Genomic DNA, 6671 nt, shown 5'->3' with positions numbered 1-6671 from the left:
TTTTTCTAACTTTTTGTTATGGTTATATTTTCCTTTGCATTCTTGAAATAGTTATAGTTGTGGCTTAGTATTTCTTGCCTCCTAGTTTCGACATTTGGTCAGTCTCCCATGATTGTCTTATCGTGAGCATGGGTAAAGTAATATCAGAGTAATATGTCAGAATATTTTAGATTGTATTGTGGATACAGTGAATGGTACACATAGAGATTCTGGATTGCTATGTATTACAAAAGCACCGAATTTTCATAAAAGTAGGTCTGGGTTGATATCAAACTGCAAATTCTCTCCCTTGTAATGGATGACAGGTGAAATCTCAGTTGTCACTTTAACTTTAACTGAACTACTTGGAGGCTGCCCAACATGTATTATGCAGGAGTTAGCCAGAAACTTGGGCAGAATTTTATAGGCAGCTTTCCTTTCCTTTCTGAGATTCCTTTCCACCTCTTGGTTTTTCAACTGCCATGCTTGCCCAAACATTGTCCTCTGCTCCTTTAATCCAGTAAGACAGTTTGGTTTTGTACTGGAATTTAGCTGACCCAAATAGGGCAGACCAAGTTGTGTTCTCAGCCCAAACCTTGCAAAATAGAAAACTCACTACATGCAGTTCTGTCTTGTGTCTGCCTGCTTTTGTTCAGTCTCCCCAGCACTTTGAGATAATGTTTTAGAAACATATTTTATCCCCAGTTTATAGTTGTTATCTGGAGGAGTACTCTGAAAAAAAGTGAGCAGCCATGACCAGAAGCTTACCTCATTGTTTCAGTAATGGCAGCTTAGCAGATTGAACTTGAATCTCTACATGACTGTCTAAGCTTTGACACATGCTGCTTAATGGGTCTCTAAAGTCACTCCTGCCCCAAGTGTAGAAAAGGAGATATGACTAAAACCAGGATGTGTGGAGGAAGATAAATAGGGCATACAGGTAAGGGAATTGACCCCTCCAGAGGGTGAGGAGCTGGGCCACCCGCAGCACTTTTGAGAAGGGACTAGAGTAGATCGCCATCACTTTTCTTCCTTCATCCATTTTAGGGCTTCCCAAATTGCAAGGAGACCAGACCCTTCTGCATCTACCACATTATGGTACACTGCCAAACTGCTCTGTACACAAAGGATATTGCTCCTGGGTGCTGAGACTTTACAAGAAAGCACATTCCCTAGCCAGAAATAGAGTCTGGTCCGCAGTGGTGAAAGTCTTGAATCCTAACTACTAGACCACCAGGGAATTGACCTCTGGGTCTTCTCTCCAGCCTTCTGATGATAATTCCATTGGAATAGTACTCTAGCTGGTTTCTTCCCCTCATCCTTCCCTGTTTTGCCTACCCCTCCAGGGATGGCCTAAAGATCCTACCCTCCAAGTTTTCTCCAAGAGACAAGCCCACAGGGGATTCACTGGGTGCCCTGTCCCCCAAGTAGCACACAGCCTAGACAGCCAGGTATACAAGTCACAGAGGGAATTTCCACCTCTTGGCTATAGACCTGGAGATGTGCCTTTTCATAGCAACCAGGAGGAGACCATCTGATTGCTGGGAGGAGGTGGGAGGGGAGGCTTCCAGGGTCAGGTGAAGCTGAGCACTTAGACCCAGGGATCAAAAACAACAGGATTCAGACACATGCAGGAATGGAGACAGGATGGGTGGAGATCTCTTTCAAGGTCCTGAACAGAACTCCCTGTATTCTCCCTAACATATTTTGTACCTTACAGTGATTCCTTCTCAGTTGGAATCCTTTGTTCCCGTCCTTCCAGTGCTCTGAACAAAAAAATCGAAGAGTTCTTTTTGACTCCAGTGTTTTGCTCAACCTTCACATCTAATTAGTCAGGAATTCGTATTTTCCTGTCAGTCAAGTATGGGTGTTGATCTGTACTATCCTCGTCTTTCTTGATCTCTGAATTAGAGCAAACAACTCTCTTGAGTGGAGTGATCAATTTAAACAAGTGATTCTTGGCTCACTCAAGGTATTAGGTTCCAGAAACTTAGTCTCAGGATGGTTGGGTAATGTGAGTTGATGTTTGGGTCTGAGAGTGAACAGTAAAGAAAGAATTCTTGAGATGTTTTCAGTGCAAAAAGGGGGTTTTATTAAAGCAGAGCCATAGGACTCGGGGAAGAAAAAGTTGCATTATAACTGAGAAACGACTGATAATATAGGGTTTTGTTTTTTTGTTGTTCATGTTTGTTTTTTAATTCTGTGGAGGGAAAGGTGACTTTAGGGCCCCCAGGAAGTTGAGTCTATAGGTTCCTGGAGGTCTGGCTATTACTAAGATCGAGTTTTTTTTGTAAATCACGAAGACAGTAACAAACTGATGGAGTTTCATGTCCAGCATGATGTTGATCTTTATCAGTTCACCATTACTATTTGTTTTTTCTTTCTTTGTTCTTGGGCAGTCATTAGTGCTTGAGGAATGTCACACTTTATTCCGCCTTGGGTGGGAGGGGAAGGAGTTTGTGGAATGCCGGTTTGCCTTTTCCCCTCAGCTTGCCTTTTGTTATCTCATCAGTGGGGTTGGTTTATCTTCGCATCTTTTCTTTGACTCTGCCCTCAACTTCAGCCCCTTATTGGTGCCTCCTTATTTGTGCCTCCTCTCCTCTAGCAGAGTCAGCCTGCCGGGTGGTGCTTTGGTGGAGTCTGGCAGGATCCTGAGAGGCTCAGGTGCACTCAGAGTGAGTTCGTGGTTTCCCCAGTGACAGCAGCCCTTCACACTCCTATAAAGGAAAGGCAACTGCTCCCTTTGTTTTGTCCAATAGGGACCCCAAAGTGTCCTACAAACAGAAAAATGATGGATCTTCTCTTCTGACTGGGCAGTGAAAGAGGGAGATAGATCAAGGAGGGAAAGAACGGGGGTGGGGGAATATCATGGAATTTCCTGATCTAAAGCTACCCTGAAGTCTGCCTCTTCTGGAAAGATGCCAAATCGTGTCTCCTCCCTCCACCGTGCCCCACAGTCGCTAATGAGAGTGATATGGTCCATTCCTGCCCTGGTCTCCAGTTTGAGCCAGAGTTGAAAAAGGCCAACCACCTTGGCCTGGTGTCTAATAAACCCATTAGATCTTTAATTACTCAGTTGCATTTTTGCTGTTTAACAGAGACAAACCTGAAAACTTTTCAGACATTATCTTTCTCTGAAAACAGTCCTTAACCTCTTTGCTAAAACTTAATATTCCAAGACCTGTTCGAGTTTTCCTCTGAGCAGGAAAACTTAAAAGGCAAGTAAAAAGATGTTTCGGGTGTTGCAAAAGTTGAAATAAAACTGCCCCTAACAAAGAATCGAAAGACCAATGAGGGAGAAATCTTGTGATCATAAAATCTGCATGGGCCATCGCAGGCTCCTCCACCTTCAGGCAAATCCGGAAAGCTCTCTGGTCTATGTTCCATCTGGCAGCTTGATCTTCAAGAGAATTTAATACAGGGCAGAAAACACGGTTTAGCCTATGTTGGACATCTTCAAACAGACAAATGCCCTAGGGACGTCAACTTCTACTAGGGAATAGGCTAAAAGATGGAAAGTGTGGTTAAAATATTGGACTTAAGTTAGTTGACTAGAGTAAGTGACAGCAGCAGGAATCGGAAGGACTCCCTCTGTCCAGAGGACCAAGGAGAAGCGCAGAGAGACAGGGCCCGCGAGGGCAGAGCGCGCAGGGCAGGCGCGGCGGGGCTGGCGGGAGGCGGGGCAGAGCGCGTCAGCCGGTTCCTAGCGCCGAGCAGCGGCCACGAGCCAAGAGCACCGACCGCCCCGCAGCGAAAGGGGCCACCGACAGCCCCGGAGGGCGGGTGACCCCCGGCCAGGTGGAGGGGGCGCCTGGGGCTCGGACGCACGTGACCCCCCGCCCCCCCCCCCCCCGGAGCTGGAGAGTCGGCGGGGCGCCTTCGGCACCGGGGCGCGTCGTTCTGGATCTGGAAGCCCTGCGTTTGATGCGGATCCCGAAGCCAGACTGACGGCGGCCCCCGGGTCTTCGCTTCCTGGGGGGAGACGCGGGATCCCAAACCCGCGCCGCAGCGGGGCTGCGGTCCCTTTGCTTGGAGGGTCGCGAGGGCTTTTCAGGGGCTTATTGCACTTAGGAAAGAAGGTGGTGGGCACAACAGTAGGGGCAGGACGGAAGCTGTTCAGGCTCCGGCATGAAGACCCGCAGCGTTTTTCGTTTCCGTAGTGTAGTGGTTATCACGTTCGCCTCACACGCGAAAGGTCCCCGGTTCGAAACCGGGCGGAATCAGCCTTTTCCCTCCTCAGAGTTAATCCTCCTGTTAGGTAACGGAAGGAAAAAAAGACAGGGACATTGGGAAGCGATAGCTGTACCTCTTCGGCCAGAAAGTGACGGGGGTTCCCTCTGGAAGCAAGCAACTGTGCACACTTCAGATTAGATTTATATATCAGGGAATCCCTTAAAATTCCCTTTGTTACCTTCTACCGCCCGAATCTTCTCCATAAGCTGACATCGGAAAACGATTATGTATCTCAAGTATTTCCTAAAGGGTACTGTTGAACTTCCCTCACTCTGGAGCAAAATTGCAAAACAGGTTAATTTCCATGACAAAGCCAAAGTAAATAAATCTAGATCCGTATCTGGATCTCAAGCCAAGGATTTATGGAATCAATATTCCGTATGCATACCAAATAAAGGTATATATTTTTGTATTTTACCACAATTAAAAAAATAGCAGCCAAGGACCGCTATATATATATTTCAAAGACATTACCTTATTTACATATCCAAAGAGATACTGGAATAAAAAGACATGGTGAACCCCAGAGAGTGTAAAATTCTGGGGGTGGAAAAGGGAATGGGTGTGGATAAACAGAAAATAACTGAAAGACAAGTATGAAAGAACCTTGTTAGGGCATCTATGTCAGTGTTTCCTGAACTAAGGAACATAATACTTAATCATGTACCCGGGATCTAAAAAAATACATATATTAACTAATCAGGGGAATGGAATTTTTTAAAAAAAGATTTTATGTATTTAATCGACAGAGAGAGAGATCACAAGTAGGCAGAGAAGCAGGCGGGCGGGGGCGGGGGGCAGGCTCCCCTCTGAGCAGAGAGACCCATGCTGGGCTCAACCCCAGGATACTGAGATCTTGACCTTAGCTGAAGGCACAGGCTTAACCCACTGAGCCACCCAGGCACTCCGGGAATGGAATTTTTTTAAATGCTATAGGAAAACAGAGAATTTTATCTATGTAAACCAGTCTAGTGAAAAACAAAAGGAAAATATTTTTTTAAATATACGATGTGGTGGAAATGAGACCAACAATGTCAGGGATCCCTAACACAAAGACTAAATACTGCTAATTATAATGGATTCAAGTCTTAGGGTGTGTATAAAAGTAACTTCCAGTTACAGCAGTGTAGTAGACAGAAAAGGGATAAATATTAAGAGTAGCACAAATCTGTTCCAAGCTACGCATGAAAGAACTAAAAGGGAAAATATTGTTTCAGGATTTCTTTTTCTTTAGTGCCCACTGGTCTTGCTCACACACTACTTCTAAGAATGAAGAGGTAGAGCAGACAAAGAGCCTTGGGCAGCAAAGCACAATTTCTTGAGTAAGAGTATAAAGCTCCTGGAGAGGGAGGAGGGGGGCCCCAGTGGGTTGCCTTTGGTGTTTCTATGTTTAGGGGTTTTCATGAGCTCTTCTGCATAATATCTTAAGCAAGCAGGGTGTGCTGAGTCATGCCAGTCAGGGCTCTGGTCAGGCATCTGCCTACCTGTTAGGTTAATGTCTCTGCTGATGGTCTTTTTTTGCTGATGTCTTAACCTCCCCTTGCCTGTGATATCGACAAATGCTTTGTGGTTAATTGTCTTATCTCAGAACACTTTGCAGAATTAATTTCTGCAAGGGCTGCAAAACAGAATGTTAGGGTGGTCCTATCTAAACTGCAAAACAGCGTGTGAGTGCTGTCTTATTTTAGCTGTCCTGACTCCATATTTTCTTGTTGGGGACTCTGGCCCTGACTACCTATGCAACTAACTCTTAATACATAGAAGGTTAAATAAGCACTAGAACACAGGGTATGGAAAAGTGAGGCAGAGAACAACACTAGTTGTTCTTGCTTTCCCATACATATGCTTTAAATAGCTCTTCTGAGAATCTGGGATGATCTTCCCATAAAGGATCTGCACAGGACAGAATGGTCATAAGACAGACCTCCTCCATTTTGAGAGAGAGAATGCCACAGCACAAAGACTTCCTAAGAGCAAACACCACGTCCCTGGGTGGGCTCGAACCACCAACCTTCCAGTTCACAGCCGAACGCGCTAACCAGTTGCATCACAGAGACCTGTGAGAACCCACTTACTCCTTCTAAGAAGGAGCAAGCCGAACTGCTGGTTGCTGTGGGGGGAACCAGAAAGATAAAGGGACAGGGGAGCGTGGGGGGAGAAGCAGGAAAGAGATCAAGGGAAAAGAGGAAAAATGAAAAGGAGCAAAAGAAACAAGTATGGATGAGACGAAGGGACTGCTAGGAAATCTGTGAAGAGGCAGAGCTGGACCTGAGAAATGAAAGTTGTTTTATTATGTAGGAGAACAGGGAGGGAGAACAGAGAACAGTATGAAAGAGACCGGCGCAAACATCTGCAGGTGTCCAAGAATAAAACAGCCAAAGAAGTGTAAACAAAAATTATAGTAAGCGCAGTGGCTGCCAGTGGGACTGTGGGGCACCGTCACTGTACATAGGTTAGGG

At 45.7% G+C, this 6671-nt stretch overlaps 2 non-coding genes across 2 annotated transcripts; one reads left to right on the top strand and one right to left on the bottom strand.

Moving 5' to 3' along the window:
* Positions 1–4129: 4129 nt before the first annotated feature.
* On the top strand, positions 4130–4202 carry TRNAV-CAC. Its single transcript has one exon. It is a non-coding gene; the product is annotated as a tRNA-Val (tRNA).
* A 1993-nt stretch (positions 4203–6195) lies between these two features.
* On the bottom strand, positions 6196–6269 carry TRNAH-GUG. The gene has a single exon. It is a non-coding gene; the product is annotated as a tRNA-His (tRNA).
* Positions 6270–6671: the final 402 nt, after the last annotated feature.

The sequence above is a fragment of the Meles meles genome, chromosome 1 (genome assembly GCF_922984935.1).
Source record: "Meles meles chromosome 1, mMelMel3.1 paternal haplotype, whole genome shotgun sequence".
NCBI lineage: Eukaryota > Metazoa > Chordata > Mammalia > Carnivora > Mustelidae > Meles > Meles meles.
Note: the sequence above shows the minus strand (reverse complement) of the source record. Positions and strands in the feature narration are given on the sequence as shown.